Genomic DNA, 19,283 nt, shown 5'->3' with positions numbered 1-19,283 from the left:
GAAAGAGAAGGAGAGAAACGTTAATGTATGGTTGTCCCTTGCAAGCCCCATACTGGGGAGCTGGCCCGCAACCCAGGCATGTGCCCTGACTGGGAACTGAACCTACAACCTTTTGGTTCATGGGCCAGCACTCAGTTCACTGAACCACACCAGCCAGGGCAAACCTCTGGCATTTTAATTATGATGTGTCTTGGTGTGGTCCTCTTTAGGCACAACTTTTTTGGGACTCTGTGCTTTCTGGACTCAAAGGTCTATTTCCTTCACCAAATTAGGGAAGTTTTCTTTCATTATTTTTTCAAATAGGTATATAATTTCTTGCTCTTTGTTGGTACATTTGAAGATATCCCAGAGGGTCCTTATAATATCCTTGTTTTTTCAAATTCTTTTTTCTTCATGCTGTTCTGGTTGAATGTTTATTTCTTCCTTATGTTCCAAATCATTGATTTGATTCTCAGCTTCCTCCCCTCCACTGATGTTTCCCTGTAAATTTTTCTTTATTTCACTTAGTGTAACCTTCATTTCTTCCTTTATGTTGTTGCCATACTCAATGTGTTCTCTGAGCATCCTTATCACCAGTGTTTTGAACTCTGCATCTGATAGGCTGGCTATCTCCATTTCGCTTAGTTCTTCTTCTGGGGTTTTGTTCTGTTCTTTCATTTGGGCCATATTACTTTGTCACCTTAATTTAGCAGCCTCCCTATGTTTGTTTCTGTGTATTAGCTAGAGCTTCTTTGACTCCCTGTCTTAGTAGCGTGAACTAATGTAGAAAAAGTACCTGTAAATTGTGTGGAGTAGAGTCTCAGGTAATTGCCAGGGCAGGGCAATGCACTTCGCCCCATTGTGGCTCTATATGGGGGGGGGGCAGGGCTTGGAGAGGGGACAATGCTGCTGCCTGGCTTCTGGATGTTAGTCCTGTCCTCATCCCATTTCCAGTCACTTCACCCACTTCCTATATGTGACTGGTGCCAACAGCTGTTATCCTGGTGGTGAATCCCAGAGTCGTGGGGTTTGTGTACATTCTAAATCTATGCAGGCCCTGTAAGCTGAGTCTCCTTAAAATCTGGCAATTTCTTTTGCTGCCCCAACCCCCACTGGTTTTTATAGCCAAAAGTTATGGGGATTTATCTTTCCAGCACTGGAACCCTGGGATGTGCGGTTTGGCCTGGGGCTGGGATTGCCCACACTTAAGGTACCCCTCCCAATTTTTATCCACTGTTCATGAATGTGGGATCATCTGTTCCACCACTGCTACCTCTCAGCGCCCCAACACATCTGTGTGTTTCTCTGCCTGTCTTTGTGACTCCGTCCCTTCTACCTGTCTGGATAATGTGGCTTCTTTAAATCCTTGGTTGTTGGACTTCCATACAGGTCAATTTTCCAATGATTCTGGGTGTTATTTGTTTTGATATCTAGTTGTAATTCTTCCTATGGTTGAATGAGGAGACAAAGAATTTCTACCTATGCCTCCCTCTTGACCGGAAGTCCTCTCTCTCTCTCTTTAATGACAACATAACAGACAAAGGCAAGAAAAGGAAACAAAAACCCACACCATTGAATGAGTATTCATCCACCAGGGAAACCCCTGCAGAGCTGTTCATAAGGAGGGATAGAAAAGGGAATGCAGGAACCTGGAGGAAGGTCTGAAGGGCTTTGAAAATAAGAGGGTTCCAGGGAATTTGAAACTAAGGGAGCAGTGGCACTGTCTGGGACTCTCCATTGGTTAGAGTATCATCTTGATACACTAAGGTTGCAGGTTTGATCTCTGATCAGGGCACATACAAGAAGCAACCAATGAATGCATAAATAAATGGAAAAACAAATTGATGTTTCTCTTTCTCATAAATCAATAGATAAATTTTAAAAAGAAACTTTAAAAATAAACTAAAGGAAGAGGGTCACTAGCACCAGTCTTATCTTTTAACTTCTGGAGGCATTTATTAAGCTTAGAATTATTTTCTTGGAGGGAGCTAATGGTTTTCCCTGGTCTCTTTTTGAGGCTCAAAATACCAATTAAAGACTGTCTCCCATTTTTTTTTGGCAGGTTTGAAAACCTTGGCATTTGAGTTGAGATTTCAAATAAGTAAATTTGGAAATTTTGAAGGCATCCATTTTGGCAAAAAAAAGTTATAAACTGTCCCATGTAATTCTTGTCCCGAGGCTGTGCCAATTGTAACTGTTGGGACCACACATTATTGAACATATACCTTGTAGGGGGACTGGATAGTGGCTTCAGAGGTCATTTTAGAACTGAAAATATTTATCATGTGAAGGTGTCCCTTCCTGTGTATCTTGAGAAAGATTTTGCCCAAGATTTTATTGGTAAATCTAATTTTTATGATCTCTTGTGGAGGCTTCCTTACCTGAAAACCTTATAGAGGGGGGTCCCTCCCTTAAGAATAAAACTGTCAGAATAAAACTCTCAGACCTCTACGAAAAGTGTGGGAGATCGAGGATTTGAGAGGACACACCGATGCATGCCTTCCAACGGTAAAGTATGGCAACTTCAGCTCAAAGGGCTGTGCGTGTGCCTGACACAGTGAGTTCCATAATCTCCATCTTCATTGCCATTAATGTAAACAAATATCCAAAGATACTTTTAAAAAAAATATTTTATTTATTTATTTTTAGAGAGAGGGGAAGGGAGGAGAAAGAGAGGCAGAGACATATAGATGTGCAATCTGTTGCCTCTCCCATGCCCCCAACTAGAGACCTGGCCTGCAACCCAGGCATGTGCTCTGACTGGGAATTGAACCAGTGACCCTTTGGTTCTCAGGCCGGCGCTCAGTTCCACTGAGCCACACCAGCCAGGGCTGGAGATACTTTAGAATAAATAAATAAATTTAGAAAGAGTTTATTCATATAATAGCTTGCAAATTGTAGTCCTAAGTAGGAACAAAGAATATGTTCCAAAATAGAGGTGATATGGCAGGGTTTATAAAGGTAAAATTTGCAAGAAACTGCTGATCAAAGCGAACAGTTGCTAGGGGAAACAAGATCATAAAGTTTCCATCATTTGTTTTTTGATTGGTGGGGGCAATTGGACTTTCAGTGGATGGCTGATGCAGTGTTGTGGCAAGTTGGGTTGCGATGTGAGAACCATGGGCAATATATGATTAAGCATTTATGAAGTACTAGTTTCAGCCCAGGCCTGTGGAAAAATAAAGCTGCTTTGATCACATAACCGTAATATGGACAAAACAAGGAGTTCTATGGAAAGTACCTCAGAGGATGACTGATCATAAATTCCTAACTAGGTAGATCATGGTGGGTGGTCATGCAACAGGCCTATAACTTCTTGAGTGCAAAGTTTTAAGCCAGCCCTGTCCATTTTTCTTGTGCATCTAGGTTAACACAGTTTTGAAATGCCAGAAGTAATACTCCTCAAAGGGGTCCTAATCCTAAAGAGAGCACATAATCTTCTTAACTATCCTGTAATCCAATCTTCCCCTTGCTTTTTCCAATCTTCCTTTGTCTTCTCCATAATTTCAAATGCATAAAAAACCCCCTGCAAAACTGCTGTTTTCCAGAGCCTTTGACATCTAGCTCCCTGGCCTATGTTGTTAGGTTAGCTCAAATAATTCATGAAAATTCTCTCCAGGTTTGGATGTTCTTACATCTCAATGCTACAGGGAGTATCATTTTACAACAATGCAAGGAGTACAGTTTATCAAATAGTACAGTCAATAGAGAGGTGCTTCTGGCTCTGCAGGCCATTTCAGAGGCCAAAAGGGCTTAGTTAGGCTCTGCATGGAGCTTCAGAGCTGAAGTTGTAAAAATCTGATTATTGGATCACAAATTATGAATTAACGTTTTTATAAATCCTCACTCTTCTGCCAGACAAATTGTTCTGCTAATGTCTAATTCACTTCTGTGTATTACTCTGCTACCACCAGTGCAGCCATTTCCAGTTTATTAGAAAGACCACACACGTTGGCATCAAATATATTTGATTTAAATCCCGGCACTGCCACTTACTGTGTGAACTAGGTCACAGGTTAGGACCTGTGATGGATTTCAGTTTTCCATTTGCAAAATGGTGAACATCTTTCAAGTTGTTACAGTAAGGACTAATAGAAACTATCCACAAGTGTAATGCGGTTGACAGTTGGTGCTCACGAAATATGGATGCCCTTTCTTTGCCGACTGTAAGTTTATAATGTAACTACTGTCTTGTTTCCCACTACTCAAGAGATTTCTCCCAGGGAAAGCCCGTTGCTAGAGCAAACTTTGTTGATCTTGAATAGCTCAGGGCATATAACTACTCGGTTGATTGATCAGCGCTTTTGGGAGAAAGACACCAAGGGACGGTCCAGTTTACCCTAGTCTTCTCTCCGGCTCCCCCTTCCGCCCACATTCGTTATTCCGGGGGATGGCTTAGAAACCTCGGGTCCTGGGTTCAACATGGCGCCGTCCTTCTTGCGGGACCCTCAAAGATGGCGACAACCATAAAGGGCAGACATGTTTACCCCACGTGATCCAAACCCTGGCCTGAGGGTACCCGAACGTGACGCAGGGTTGAAGTGGGGCACCTCCCTCGCACGCTTGACGTCGAGCTCCTCGTGACAGATACTTCCGCTCGGGGCGGTGGCGGTGGCGGAAGTGGGAGCGGAGCCGGAGTCTTGGCCATAAAGCCCGAGGCGGCGGCCCCACTGGTGCTGGAGTCTTAGAGAACGCTGAAGGGATCGTTGAAATCGGAGCTTGGACTTCTCTCTCCCTCTCTTCCCTTGCGTCTGCTTTTTCGCAGGAGATCTCGTGACCCGCCCGGCCCGGTGCCCCCAGCGGAGCGGCCGAGGTAAGCAGCGGGCCCAGCCCGGCCGGCTGCCTGGTCCCATCCCCCTCTTCAGCTCCTCTGTCGCCAAGGCCTCGCGTCATCCCCTTCTTGGGCAGGCTCTGGGTCCAGCAGGGGCCTCTCAGGGAAAGGCCTGTCGCTCAGGGCCCAGTAGCAGGCCCGGCCTGGGAGAGTTCAGAGGTCGCCGGCTGTGACCTCGGCCCCGTTGCCGACCTGGGGCCGGTGGTCACCGACGCTTTATTTGCGGGTGGCGTCAAGACTGGAGGCCCGGGCAGGTTTCCTGACTTGGGTGGTTGCAGAGCACTGGGATCCCTGTGCTTGCGGCGGGACGCGCTAGCCGGCTGCTTTCCTTGGAGCATTAAGGCGGAGGGTGTCGGAGCCGATCCTCAGCGGCTGTGTTGGGGGAACCCAGGCGCCACCATTCTCGCGGGCGTTTGGTAAAATCGCCCGGGTCTGATTCAGGTTCCCATTTGTCTGTTCTTTTGAAAAACCTGACCCTTTAGTGCGTGAAGTTCCCTGACAGCAACTGAATCAAGGCGGTGAGTCAGGTCACAGGCACGGGACTGGCCTCGTACATTCGTATACGTGTGACACGCCTCTGGCTCTGGGAGGCAGGGAGCTTTGTATCGTAAACATGTTATGGTAAATACTGAAAGTTTTCAAACTTACTGGGGGAAAGATTGTGGTTGGTTGTAGAAGTCTTTGAATACTACCCGTGTCGGGGGCCTCTTACCGCATAGTGGTTCCTAAAAGGGGGAAAATTGAGAAGAATAATGGCAAACACTTGAGCACTTAGTGTGCTGGGCAACGTTACAAGACTTTTGCCCAGATTATAGTTAATTCTCAGAACAACAGTAACGAAGTACTATTGTTGTGCTCATTTATAGATAGGGAAATCAAAACAGAGGTTAAGTAATTTGTCTAAGGTCACACAGCTAATAAGTTACGGAGCAGAGATTCAAGCCCAGGTAGTCAGATTCCAGAGCACTATACTTAGTTTGTGGGCAGTAATGCTTTCAGATACCCCTGAGGATGGTGACTTATCTTTTGGCACCTGGAATCTGCCTCTTGCCCTCTCTGCCTCCTTTTTTCCCCTAGTGATGTCTTTGGAACACCTCCATTGGTAACATTAGTTCTACCTTAAAGAAATTAAGATGTTCCGTTTCGGTTGTGACTTTTAATACGTTTTTGTATTGTAATGCTAATAAATTAGGAGCTTTAGAATCCTAGCAAATTACTTAATTGAGGTTTCAAGATTATGTTACCTAAATCTTTCGTCAAATGAGGTAGGCCTGGCAATCCTGCCATGTCATCCTTTCCTCAAATCTTAGTACCTAATGCCCAGCGATTGGTTGTTCCTGTTGAAAATACTATATCCTCTCTTTGGTTTCCAAAAGAATAGGCTCTTGTCTTTTCCTTGTGACTTAAGCAGCTTATTGGCCTTATGACTTCTCATCTGTGGAATAATAGCCTCCTATTAGTGTGTTTCTCTTTTCAGACTTGGGAGAGTTTGTTCAGATTTGAGTCTAAGAACTGGAAAGTAAGTTGTAAGTACTTTTGAAGATTCTGTCCAAGCTCGAGCTTAGTATTCACAACCCTATTGTATTCTAATTTTTTTTTAACTTTGCTAACCAGCCTAATGTATTTATGAGGGGGGGACCCCAAAAAACCAGAATTTATAAAAAATTATGTATTCTTACAAGTTTGAACTTCAGTCACTTTCAAAGTACTCTCCACTTGAATCAGTACACCTATCGAAACATTTTTTCTGCTGCTCAAAACAATTTTTGAACTCGTCAATTTTGATGCCTTTTAGTGCTTCTGCTGGTTTTTTTCTTTCCTTTTTTTTTCACTTCTTCCACATTGGCAAAACATTTCCCTTTGAGGACTCTTTTCTCATTGGAGAAAGAAAACAAACAAAAAACCAGCTCTGGGTGAGATTGGGTGAATAAGGAGGGTATGGCATGAGAGTCTTGCTGCTTTTTGTTCAAAAGCTGCTGAGCACTCAGTGTGGTGTGGGCAGGTGTACTTGTAAATCACCCATCATGAAATGGGCAAACATGTTGAGCCTTTAAAAAATAAATTCACTGAAGCCGAATGTAGCCTCTCATAGCACCACCAGCTGGAACACTGATACAGATGGGTTCCGAGGACATTAACCTAGCAGGGGATGCCTGTACTACAAGGGACCTGCCCTCCAGAAGATAATTCTGTTTGGGGTTTTTTTTTTTGCCACCGGCTCCCCCTATATGTGAGTGGTACATATGGTAACCTTAAGTAATATGTAAGTGTAGGAGAGAGTAATACAAGTACCTTTTCATTTATTCATCAAACGTTTCCAGTATCCACCATGTGTCAGGCATTGCTAGATAGAGACAGGCATTTTTCCTGTCCACAAGAAATTTAAAAATGGTGAGTGATCATGGCCAAGCATTCTGTTGTGGAATGGCTTGGTGGAAGAATTTGAGTCTTTTGGAAAGAAGAACTGTTTCTTGTCTCTGCAAGTGCATCCCTAGTAATCCAGTCTGGTGCTTTGGCTAACTTCAAAGGCTTTTTTAATTTTAACAACATTTACATGGTTTGCTCTTGAAGAGATCATGGAAGAGATTATTAGAGTTTCTAATTGCTCATGTCTTTGGAAGGATAACCTTCAACAATAAACTTGTTTCTCCTGCTCTGATGGCATTTTCTTGTTGACACAGGAGGTATTATTTTAGTTCATGCCCTACCATTAAACACTGCAGATGCTAGCTTTTGCAGTGTTCCTTGAACAAAGGCACATTTGGCATGCTGGATTTTTTTCTTCAGCTGAAGGAGAAAGTTTTAAAGTAGTGCGTACCAATCATAGTACCTCTGTCATCCTAGATAAAACCTATGTCACCCATTTCCCACTACTGTTCTGGCTTCATCTTCTTTAAAAGGGGATCTGAATTTTCAGTTGTGGTAAACTGCTCGAGTAAATGAACAGAAGGGTGGAATGTAGGAGAAGGCACTAAAAAAATAGCTTTTTTAGTATATCCCTTTAGGTTATTGTTAGCAGTCACTTGGGACAGTGTTTTTATTTTTGCCCCCACATCTTATAATCAAAGAATATTGCTTTATAGTAAAGTGTGTCTTGGAATTCAATTCCTGACCTCACAGCCAAGTGAAGCAAAAAGATTGTGGTTATTTGATTAGCTTTGAATACATCTTCAAAGAGCTGTGTACTAGTAACATTTTTGCCCTTACATTGACATTAGCATTTTTGTGAAAAGATGTAGCAAACCCAGACCCCAGACCACACATGTGTGACAGTCATCTTACGTACTGTTCCTCTCTGAACTTTGATATATTTACCGTTACTCCTGTGATAAATCGTCTAATGCTCCATCTGTGTAATTCAGCGTCAACCAGATACTGGGCTGGGAGTTATAGGCAAGGCCTTCCAGGTAAGAAAGGAGAGGAGTCCTCCTAGTAAGACTAAAGAGTGGTTCCCCTTGGTACTGATGTCATTCTCTGAAGGAGACTGAAGCTCTAGAAATTAACTGCTGCCTTCCATTTTGCAGCTACTGACTTTCTACTGACTCTTATCTCCCCTGTAACATTGCCATTGTATTATCGGGCATTCATTCTTGTGTGTTACCAAACATGTACCTATTAATGCAATCTAATAGATCTCTATGCTGTCTGCAGTTTGCTGCAGCAGCATTCTGCCATGTGTCTTTATTTTGTAGTTATTTATCATCATGTCTTCCCTCTGTTTTCTGCTTTTTTTCTTCCCACATATGTGTTAAATACAGAAAAACAGTTTGCATTTATGTTTTAAAACTTCTTAATGGTGATTGTTGTAAAAGTGATGTGGTGGGTGAAATCAGAACAGGCTTTTTAGCAGTTTTTCCTCATTAGTTTCAATTTTAGTACTCCAGGCTGTGATTTCAAAATCAAATTTAGGGATAGCTACTTGCAAAATATCTCTTTGGAGAATGAAGAGAGCTTGGGTGTTGATTACAGTGGTGATACACAGAATTGACCTTGTTCATTTGCCTGAAGATGCAGTACTTAATGCAGGGGACCTGAAGCCTCCCCTACAGCTCTCTGTTTGGTGATGTCATCACTGCTGTGGAGATCAGTCTGACGGATTCTTCTGTCTGTTTTCTGGTCACCTTTGCCTAGGACTGCTTTATATCAGTACAGAGCAAATCTGAGGAAGCATGGTAAGGAAGGCCCTGACACCTGGGCAGTTTTAGGAAATCTGTAACCTTGTTTGGCTCTCAAATGTGACTGCTGCCAGATACAGTGAAGGAGCTTCTCTTTTCCCTTACTCTTTCAAATAAAGATGGCTTGCTTCTTACTATTGGCTTTCCTGGAGTTATCCAGCTCAGTTGAGGAACCTTAAAAATTACATTGTGATATATCTGAAACTAATGCAGAATAATATTGAATGTAAACTGTAATTGAACTTTTTTTATTGTTCTATTACAGTTGTCCCAATTTTCCCCCCTTTGCCCACTTCTGCCCTACCCCCCCACCCCCCAGGCTCCCTGCTCCCATAGTCAGTTCCCACACACTGTCCATATCCATGGGTTATTTATACATGTTCTTTGACTAGTCCCTTCCCTTTCTTTCTACCATTATCCCCCTCTCCCCTGCCCTCTGGTCACTGTCAGTTCCATGTTTCCATGCCTGCGGTTCTATTTTGTTCATTAGTTTATTTTGTTCGTTAGATTCTTCTTATAGGTGAGATCATATGGTGTTTGTCTTTCCCCAACTGGCTTATTTCACTTAGCATAATGTTCTCCAGTTCCTTCCACAGTGTTGCACAAGGTAGGACTTCCTTATTTATTTCTGCTGCGTAGTATTCTGTCATATAAAATGTACTAGTTTTTTGATCCAGTCATTTACTGATGGACACTTGGGCTATTTCCAGCACTTGGCTGTTGTAAATAGTGCTGCTATAAACATAGGGGTGCATAAGTTCTTTTGAATAGGTGACTCGAGATTCTTAGGGTATATGCCCAGTAGTGGGTCACCAGGTCATGAGGCAGTTACATTTTTAGTTTTTTGAGGAAATTCCATACTGTTTTACACAGTGGCTGTACCAGTCTGCATTCCCACCAACAGTACACTAAGGTTCCCTTTTCTCCTCATCCTCCCTAGCACTTGTTTGTTGATTTATTAATGACTGCCATTCTGACTGGTGTGAGGTGATAATGCATTGTGGTTTTAATTTGCATCTCTCTGATGGCCAGTGATGTTGAACATTCATTTCATAAGTCTACGGGCCATCTGTATGTCCTCCTTGGAGAAGTGTCTATTCAGTCCTTTGCCCATTATTTAATTGGGTTGTTTGTCTTCCTAATGTGGAGTCAGATGAGCTCTTTATATATTTTGGAGATCAAACCCTTGTCTGATGTATCATTGGCAGATATGTTCTCCTGTATGGTCTGTACCCTTTTCATTTTGATGATGGTCTCTTTAGCTGTGTAGAAGCTTTTTAATTCGATGTAATGATACAACGATGAAAATATTGCTGTGTGGGATATATGAAACTTTACTGCCTATGTTTTCCTCTAGGATTTTTATGGTGTATTGAGTTACATTTAAGTCTTTTGATCATTTTGAGTTTATTCTGGTGTATGGTGTAAGTTGGTGGTCTAGTGTCATTTTTTTTTGCATGTGCCAGTCCAGATCTCCCAACATGATTTATTGAAGAGACTATATTTACTCCATTGTATGCTAATGCCCCCTCTGTCAAATATTAACTAGCCACAAAGACATGGGTTTATTTCTGGGCTCTGTATTCTGTTCCATTGATCTCTCTGTCTTTTTTTTTTTTTAAGATTTTATTTATTTTTAGAGAGAGGGGAAGGGAGGACGAAAGGGAGAGAAACATTAACGTTTGGTTGCCTTTCACACACCTCCCACTGGGGACCTGGCCTGCAACCCAGGCATGTGCCCTGACTGGGAATCGAACCAGCAATCCTTTGCTTCGCTGTCCAGCGCTCAGTCCACTGAGCCACACCAGCCAGGGCTGATCTTTTTTTCTTTCTTTTTTTTTTTTAAGTGTACTTTATTTATTATGCTGTTACAGTTGTCCCTTTTTTTTCTCCCCTTTGCCCCCCGCCAGGTGGTACCCCCATTCCCTCCAGCAGTCTCCCTGCTTAGTTCATGTCCATGGGTTGTACATATAAGTTCTTTGGCTACTCCATTTCCTGTACTATTCTTAACTTCCCCGTCTATTGTGTACCTACCACTTATGCTCCTTATTCCCTGTACCTTTTCTTCCATTCTCCACCTTCCACCTCCCCACTGATAACCCTCCACATGATCTCCATTTCTGTGATTCTGTTCCTGTTCTAGTTGTTTGCTTAGTTTGTTTCTGTTTTTTTAGGTTCAGTTGTTGGTAGTTCTTTGTTGTCATTTTATTGTTCATAGTTTTGATCTTTTTTCCTTAAATAGGTCCCTTTAATATTTCATGTAATAAGGGCTTGGTGATGATGAACTCCTTTAACTTGACCTTATCTGGGAAGCACTTTATCTGCTTTTCCGTTCTAAATGATAGAATAAGTGAGCAAAATAGAACCAGAGACATGGAAATAAAGAACAAACTGACAGTGACCAGAGGGGAGGGAGTAGAAGGATAGCAGGTTAAAGAAGGGGAAGGATCAAGTCAAGGAACATGTATAAAGGACCCATGGACAACAACGGCGGGGGGTATTGAATGTGCGAGGTGGGACAGGGTAGAGGAGAGTCGGGGGGGATGGGGACAGCTGTAATTGAACAACAATACAAAAAATGAGAGCTTTTCTGGATAGAGTAATCTTGGACCTAGGTCCTTGCCTTTCATGACTTTGAATACTTCTTTCCAGCCTCTTTTTGCCTGCAAGGTTTCTTTTGAGAAATCGGCTGATAGTCTTATGGGAGCTCCTTTGTAGTTACCGCTCTCCTTTTCTCTTGCTGCTTTTAATTTAATTATGATTTCTCTTCTTGTGTTCCTCCTTGAGTCCAACTTCTTGGGGCTCTCTGAGCTTCCGGGACTTGCACGTCTAATTCCTTCACCAGAATTGGGAAGTTTTCCTTTATAATTTTTCCAAATAAGTTTTCAATTTCTTGCTCTTCCTCTTCTCATTCTGGCACTCCTATGATTTGGATGCTGGAACGTTTAAAGTTGTCCCAGAGGTTCCTAAGCCTCTCCTCATTTTTTTGAGTTCCTGTTTCTTCATTCTGTCCTGGTTGAATGTTTATTTCTTCCTTTTGTTTCAAGTCGTTGATTTGAGGCCCTGTTTCCTTCCCTTCACTGTTGGCTCCCTGCTTATTTTTCTTTTTTTCACTTTGTATAGCCTTCACTTCCTTTATTTTGCAGCAGCACTCAATCATTTCTCTGAACATCCTGATCACCAGTGTTTTGAACTCTGCACCTGATAGGTTGGCTGTTTCTTCGTTCCTGAGTTTTTCTTCTGGAGTTTTGATGTGTTCTTTGATTTGGGCCATATTTCTTTGTCTCCTTAATTTGTTGGAGCACCTGTTAGGTTGTAGGGGCAAAGTCTTGGGTATTTACCAGGGCTGGACAACCCACTTTGCTGTGTTGTGGCGCTGTATGTGGGTGAGGGATCAGAGAGGGAACAATGCTGCTTGCTTGGTGCTTGTCCTGCTTTCAGTCACTTCCCCCATTTCCCCTAAGTGACTGGCACCTTTCCAGCTGCTGCCTTCTTGCCGATTCCCTGAGTGCATGGGCTTGTGTAACTTTTAGGACCCCAGGAACCCCTTAAAGAGACTATCCTGAGAAGCCAGCCATTTCTTTTGCCACAACCCCCACAAGTTTTTACAGCCAGAGGTGATGAGGTTTTATTTTTCTGGCATTGGAACCTTGGGTTGTGTGGTCCATCTTGGGCTGGGATTGCTCACTCGCCAGTGTTCCTCCTGGTTTTTATCTGCACTCAAATATGGGACCACCCATTCCGCTAGCTGCTGCATTGCCATGTATCCTCTCTGGCCTGGCTGCCCATCTCCACCCCTCCTATGAGTCTGGATGAATGTTTTTTCTTTAACTCCTTGGTTGTTGGACTTACATATTTTCATTTTCTGGCAGTTCTTGTTGCTTTTCATTTTTAGATTGGTGGTTATCCTTCTTTTGGTTATGCAAGGAGGTGAAGCGTATCTACCTATCCTCCATCTTGGTTGGAATCTGATCTGTTTTTTAAAAAGTTTTAAAAATTACATTGCAAATAAATAGCTTTATCATTGGTCTTCAGTCTTTCTATGCAATTTAAAAAAATTTTTGTTTCCGTTTCACAAACCTCCCCCAACTGTTCTGGTGCTCTCTTCTTTAAAAGGTGCAAACCTTTTACTTTGAGTTACTTGAGAATACATGGCAAGACTGCTATAAATTAACCTTAAAAATAACCCAATGTTAACAACATAGACTTTATGAAAAGTAGTGCCTATTATGTGAGGTGTGTCCAGAAGGTATTCATCCATGTAATATGAAAAATAGAGATATTTATTGAAGAAGATACAAGATACAAGAAACATTGTACATAGGACAATGATGCCTTAGTCCCATTCAAAGTAGGCATATTGAGACCTCAGAGAGTTCTCCCAATCACCACCAGCTGCCTCGTTGTTGTTCCTGAATCTCACTGATGGTCTGAAATCTCTTTCCTTTCAAAGGTGAGTTTAGTTTTGGGAAAAGCCAGAAGTCCCAGGGTGCCAAATCTGGTCTGTAAGGTGGCTGAGTCCCCTGGGTGATTTGACGTCTTGCCAAAAAAATTCTGCTTGAGACATGATGCATGAGTGGTGCCTTGTTCTGATGAAGCTGCCAATCACCAGTTCCCCATAGCTGCGGCCTTCTGAATCATCCAAATAGTTTCCATGGAGGAATGTTCAAGCTTACTGCGAAATTTTATGGAGATTTGTTGCTCCACTCACTCAGTCATTTTGAATGCAGTGCACATGCTCGCTTAAAGGCATCTACCACCCCCACTGACTAGTACAGTGAAGTCATCATTGTTCATGCATGCGCATTCCAGTCCACCCGCCCCCCACCCTGTGGCTGGCTGGTTACATCAATGTTACGTAAATGGTTCTTGTTATATTAACAATGGACTTTTTTTGGACAGACCTCGTATATGGTATTTAATCAGTATACCAGCAGTTCTCTGTGCACTTACTGATCTGGGAATCCCTGAAATAATTCTGGGTCATCTGGGCAGCCCACAGGTTAAGAGCCACTGTTAAATGCTTTGACCTGTGCCATTTAGTTGATGGTTGTAAAAGAGCATTAATGTTTTGTAGAAATCTTTCAACACAATATTTATCTTTAAATGCTTTTTAGTATTTGTGTCATGCTTAATTTTGCATAGGATTTTATTTAATGCTCACAACAACTGTACGCTTAAAGAATAGCCATTTCTGTGCTTGTTCTTGAGATAGCTGAGGCTCCGTACTCAGGTGGCCCAGCTGCTAGAATGCTAATCTAATTTCACATAGCTCATGTTCTTCCTGAAGCACCGTCTTGCCTTTTTGATTATACATGATTGTGATAAGGGTCTTAGTATTTGTCTTCTTACAAAAAAATGTATCTTTCTCCCACTACTTTTATTTAAATGACATTTCTCTTTTACTGATTATTAAATCTGTCAGTTCTTAGGTGGGGGGAAGATAGGACAATATAGAAGTAAAAAAAAAAAACTTAGATTCACCACTGAGGCAAAGACCAAAGTGTTAACTTTCTTCCTATGACTGCATTTTAATATCTTTCTTTAATGATATTCTGGGGAGGGGACTGGACACTTTCAGATTCTTTAATCTGTGGGCCTTCTGATAAACACTCAGTGATGAAAAGCTGGAGATTGTCTCCTTGAGATCATGAGACTTGCTTTATCTTTCAGATGTTTAATAGCAATAGGTAAAGAACCTGATACAACCAGTTCCAAAATAAGGTTTATTTGCCATGGTGACACTGGAGAAGCAGAATGTTGCCTTTATTTTTAAGTAATCTGTCATTTCTATATGTTAGTAAACCTTGAACTTGAAGTGGAACATACATACATAAAAATACACAAAGCAGTGAACATGAAACGTTTCCATAAACTCAGATGCTCCCTTATGCCTCCTTCAAGTCATTATCATCCTTTCCTCCCAGGGTAATGAGTCTGCTGATTTTTAACAATATTAATTTTGCCTGATTGGGACTTCGTATAAATGGAATCATACGCTATGTACTCTATTGCATCTGTTTTCTGTGTTTCAGTATTGTTTGAGGTTTTGTGTTGAGTGTAGTTTTAACTCCATGTTTGTTGCTCAGTTGTATTCCGTTATGTGATATACTATAATGTATTTATTAACTTACTGATGGGCATTTGGGTAGTGTGTTAATTTATGCTGTTGCAGGTAAAGCTGTATGAGTACATGTTTCCATTAGGTTAATACAGAGATGTGGAAGGCTGTGTATCTGTATTCTTTTGCCAGGGCTGCAGGAACAAATACCACAACCTGGGTGGCTTAAACAATGAAAATTTATTGTTTCATAATTCTGGAGGCTAGAAGTCCAAAATCAAGGTGTTGGTAGGGTAGGTTTCTGTAGAAGCCTTTCTTCTTGGCTTGCAGATTACCATTTTCTACCCGTGTTTTCATATGGCTTTTCCTCTGTACATGTCTGTGTTCTAATCTCTTTTTCTTACAAGGACATTAATCATATTGTTAGGGTCCACCTTTATGGCCTCATTTAATCTTAATCCCTTCTAAAGTCCCTGTCTCTCCAAATACTACAGTCACAATCTGAGATATTGGGAGTTAGGACTTCAACATATGGAATTTGGGGGACACAATTCGGCTTATAACAGTATCTATTACATTTTGATAGTTTTTGCCAATTTTCTAAAGTTGTACTAGTTAACACTCCCACCAGCAGTATATTAGAGTTCCACATATTCTACATTTTGCTAACATTTGTTATTTTCTCTTGTTTTTGCCGCTCTAGTGGGAGCCTGTTTCTTATGGCCCCGTTCAGTACCAGTGTAGACAGTCCTTGTGAATGTGGGGAGGTTGTCAGAGCAAAAAAATTTGTCATTTTGAGAGTAAATGCTTCCGATACCCATTTGGGTTAGAAAAACAGAATGACTCTTTGACTGGTGTGGCTCAGTGGTTTGGGTGTCCTGCAAACCAAAAAGATCACTGGTTCAATTCCTAGTCAGGGCACATGCCTGGGTTGCGGGTTCAGTTCCTGGTCAGGCCACATATGAGAAGCAACTGATTAATGTTTTTCTCCCTCTCTTTGTCCCTCCCTTTCCCTCTCTCAGAAGGAAGGAAGGAAGGATGGACAGAATGGCTTCAGCCTAGTGAGATTTTAGCCCATCGTAGTTGTTTTTGTGGATTAGTTTTTGCCTTTGTAATCTAGATCCATTTCTAGTGGTATAATTGGCAACAAAATATCATCTGTGGGATGTAAACCTAGTCATAGTAGACAGTACTTTCATTCAAATTCTTTTAGTCTGACACTTGAGTATGTATTCCCTAACGTACATGGTAGAAATAGTTATCTTTTTGCATGTTCTGACTGATAATTTAGTTATTGGTGTTTTTTGGTTGGACTAGTATTACATGACTTTGTCGCTCCCTATTTTAACCTCCTTGAGGGCAGGGATAAATCATTATTCTAGGGTGGAACTTGAAGTATTACTCAGTCAACTTAAAAGATATTTTCCAGTTCTAACTTTGTACAATAAGTTACTATTTGTAGCATATCAGTTATGCTTCTAAGCTCCTGATTAATATATATAGCTTTCCTGAATGATAAACTGTGTTTTGTGTTCATTTGACAGATTTTTGTTGTGTGCTGTAAGAAAACAGTGCTGGCAGCTATGGGGAGTATAAAATGAAAAACACTGAAGGTTTAGGAATAATTGTGAAGACAAAGCAGATGAGAGTCATAAATATAGCTTAAAGAAAATGCTAGAGGTAATCTAGTTAGAGGTGGTTGGATTAAATGGATGCTGAGTGGATTTTTGGATAAGCTGATTTGGAAGGAAGACTTGGGAACACCATTACAGTTGGAGGGAAGGCATAAACAAATGAATGGAGGTAGGGAAGTGGTAAGGCAGATGAAGGGACTTTGGGAATGACTGTAGGTATGGAGATCAAATTGGAGAAGGGAGATGAAGATAGGCACTTGAATGCTATGTTTAAAAAGTATCAGCCAAAGTGATATTTCACTGGATAACGCCAGGATAGGTAGGTTTTGGTATCCCAATGTGGATGAGTAATGACTTGGATGTTTCTTAAAATTTATCTAAAGAAACACATTTAGAGATTGGTGGGGCTAGGCCTGGAATATAAATGTTATGCTTAAACATTCAAAGATGTGCTTCCTCAGCAGTGCCTTTAGCACAGCTTAAAAGTGTAGGGGCTTGTTTGGGGAATTGGATGGAAGAAGAGAGCAATTAGTTGGATTTTCCTTTCGCCAGCCAAGCCCATTTTAGGCTCCTCTTAGTAATTTTTGGGCAATGTGTGTTTTACTGAGTAAATACCTGAGATGATCTAGGGTTGATATCAAAAGCTTTAAGCTATTGAAATTAGTTCTGTGTAACTGTTTTACTAGGTATCTGCTTTCCAGTCTGTCATACCAAAAAGAAGGGGGGAAGGTACCATCATCCTGGCCTGTTATTAAAAGATTCTTAGCTCTTGGTTTGGTTACCTCCATTTCGAAAGCATGAATACAGTGGGAGCGTCTTATTCAATCTGTTGATCTGGACTGTGAAGTCCCCTGAACAAAAATTGCTTTCCAAGGAACTTTTTTTATGAAAGTGGCCTTAGTTTTTTCCCTCCCCATATGAATGTGATACCTGAAACAAAGTATATATATGTAAACAATTTCTTTACCTCAAGTTTCAATTCAGAGTTCAAACCAAGCAGAATAGGAGTTTTTGCCATCTTTTTTTCAGATGAGAGAATGGCCTGAAAGGACATGCTCAGTACTATGGAGTCCTGGAGTAGCAGGACTGGGACTCACAATCAGTATTCTCAGTTGGCAGGTTTCTTTAACCCGAATAGTGGTGAGAAAAATAGGAAGAATAGTATCCTCTAGGTAAAATTTATTGTTCGGTTTTCTTGAGTGTTTTATTTATTTAATTTTTTAAAGAAGGATGCTTTGACTATTCTGTTTCTTTGGAAATGTAAATTTCCAGGCAGTGAATTTTCAAGCATTGTCAGACTGAATGGGCTAGGTTACTCTGTGGCAACAAATAATCTTAAAGTGGTGGGAAACACAGGTTTATTTTCTGCTTCTGCAGTATGTTTAGCGTGGGTTTCTAGGCGCTGTACATCATTCACCCCAGATGAAGGAGCAGCCATAATATGGAATATTGCTTGCTTTCTTGTCAAAGTGGAAAAAAAAAAACTATTGGAAAGTCTTGCTCCTGCAGTTAAATGTCCAAGCCCAGAAATGACTTGTCACTCACTTCTGCTTACAATTCACTGGACAGAATGAGTCACATTGCATAAGAGAACAGGAAGTGTGATTCTGTCATGGACTTGGAAAGCAGAGTTGGAAATATTTGGGGAAATGGTACTGGTTAGTGGGCAATTTATTTATTTTTCTTTTTTATTTATTGATTTTAGAGAGAGCAGGGAGAAAGAGAAATATTGATTATCTTGTTCCACTTATTTATGCATTCATTTGTTGATTCTTTTATGTTCCCAGACTGCGGGTTGAACCCACAACCGTGGCATATCAGGACAACGCTCTAACCAACTGTGCTACCCAGCCAGGGTTTGGCTGGTAATTTAAATGCTAAGAAAGCTACCAGGTTGCTCATTATCACTCAAATCACTGTTCTGTCCTAGGAAATTGATTTCTTTTAAATGATGTGTGATAACTTAAGTTCATGTCACTTGAAATAACCTTTGCATGAATGAGAGTGAATGAAATGATCGAGTCTGAGCCCTCCCTTGCTTTCCACAATTTCAGTGTTGAAATCTTACAAGACTCACTGTCTTTTGCCCTGGTCAAGTGGCTCTGTTGGAGCATTGTTCCATATACCAAAAGGTTGGGGGCTGGTCTGGGTACATGCCTGGGTTGTGGGTTTGATCCCCAGTTGGGACTTGTATAGGAGGTGGCTGATTGATGTTTCTCTTTCTCCTTTCTCTAAAAATCAATGAATGTATCCTTAGGAGAGGGTTAAAAAAAAAATTGCTGTATTTTTACTACTTCCTCAATCCTTCTGCTCCACTATTCTTTTTGTAAAGTATTATCACAAAGTGTTAAAGTATTCCTTAGTCCTATTCCTTCTCTATGTTAAAAGAACAAAAATCAACTGAGTAAATTTTAAAGATCTTATTGGCTGTATTCAAAGTTTCATGAATCAGGCAGTGTCCCATCTAGCAAACAGAAAGAAGCTCCGAAGAGTTGTACAAAATTACTTTTATAAGGAGGAGGGGATGGGGCAAGAAAGTAAACTAGCAAAGAGTAGATTGTTTGTGGTAAGATCACCATCATTTAGGGGATGGGAGGGGTGTG

General features: G+C 41.3%; 1 protein-coding gene across 2 annotated transcripts in view; it reads left to right on the top strand.

The window, feature by feature from the left end:
- The first annotated feature begins 4,570 nt into the window (after window positions 1-4,570).
- RAB7A (RAB7A, member RAS oncogene family) overlaps window positions 4,571-19,283 on the top strand; it is a 98,271-nt gene continuing 83,558 nt past the window's right edge. For both annotated transcript variants that reach the window (XM_054587478.1, XM_054587479.1), the window contains exon 1: window positions 4,571-4,792. The gene's annotated coding sequence lies outside the window, so the exon portion shown is untranslated. The remainder of the gene's footprint in view (window positions 4,793-19,283) is intronic.

Source organism: Pteronotus mesoamericanus, unplaced genomic scaffold (assembly GCF_021234165.1).
Source record: "Pteronotus mesoamericanus isolate MK-2021 breed Mesoamerican mustached bat unplaced genomic scaffold, CSHL_Meso_final scaffold_118, whole genome shotgun sequence".
Classification (NCBI taxonomy): Eukaryota; Metazoa; Chordata; class Mammalia; order Chiroptera; family Mormoopidae; genus Pteronotus; species Pteronotus mesoamericanus.
The sequence above is the reverse complement of the archived record's forward strand: the minus strand, read 5'-3'. Positions and strand labels throughout refer to the sequence as shown.